A 1,022-nucleotide genomic window follows, 5' to 3' on the forward strand; every position below is an offset into this window, starting at 1 on the left:
TGTGGGGAACCCACATACACATCACATACTGGAAATGGTCTCAATTTAGGTATCAATATAGGAAGACTGAATATTGCTAGGATGTCAATACGACCCAAAGCAATCTGTAGATTCAACATATTCCCTATCAAAATTCCAACAGGCTTTTGCATAGAAATAAAAAAGCTGATACCCATATTCATATAGAATTACAAGAGACCCAAGAAAACCAAAACAATATTGAAAAGAGAATGACAAAGTTGGAGGATTCAGACATCGCAATTTCAAACCTTAGTTCAAGGCTACTGTCAATCAAAACAGAAATACTGGCATAAAGGTAAACACAGACAAATGGAAAAGCACTGAGAGTATAGAAATAAACTTTATGGCAATATCCAATGAATTTTTTTTTACAAGGATGCAAAGTTTATTCACTGGGGAGAGAATATTCTCTTCAACAAATGATGCTGGGATAGCTAGATTTCCACATGCAAAATATAATGAAGTTGGACTGCTATCTCCCACTATATAAAAAAACTAATTAAAAATGGACCAATGCTTATCCATTGCACTCCGGATGTGCTGACCCCTGCGATTTCCCCAAATGTGGGAAACTCGACTGCATAATTTGTGGTAGTGGGGGACTGCGTTCGCGCTTTCCCCTAGGGAAAAAAAAAAAAAAATGGACCAATGTTAGGAGCTTGGGTGGCTCAGTCAATTGAGCATCTGACTCTTGATTTTGTTCTGGGTCATGATCTTGGAGTTGTGGGATCAAGTCCTCCATTAGGCTCCATGCTTAGTGGGGAGTCTGCTTGAAGATTCTCTCCCTTTCCATCTGCCCCTCCCCTTGCTTTCTCTAAAATAAATCATTTATAAATAAACAATTTTATAATTAATCATAATAAAATAAATAATTTTATAATTAATTATAATAAATACATTTTCTCTCTCTAAAATAAATAAGTATATATTTTTAAATGGATCAATAACCTAAATATAACAACTAAAACCATACAACTCTTAGAAGAAAACATGGGCACATT

The 1,022-nt window shown here is 35.0% G+C and overlaps 1 non-coding gene across 1 annotated transcript; it reads left to right on the forward strand.

Annotated features, from left to right (window-relative positions):
* Positions 1-476: 476 nt before the first annotated feature.
* Positions 477-644, forward strand: LOC123936019. The gene has a single exon (XR_006817058.1). It is a non-coding gene; the product is annotated as a U1 spliceosomal RNA (small nuclear RNA).
* Positions 645-1,022: the final 378 nt, after the last annotated feature.

Source organism: Meles meles, unplaced genomic scaffold (assembly GCF_922984935.1).
Source record: "Meles meles unplaced genomic scaffold, mMelMel3.1 paternal haplotype, whole genome shotgun sequence".
In the NCBI taxonomy this organism is placed as follows: Eukaryota; Metazoa; Chordata; class Mammalia; order Carnivora; family Mustelidae; genus Meles; species Meles meles.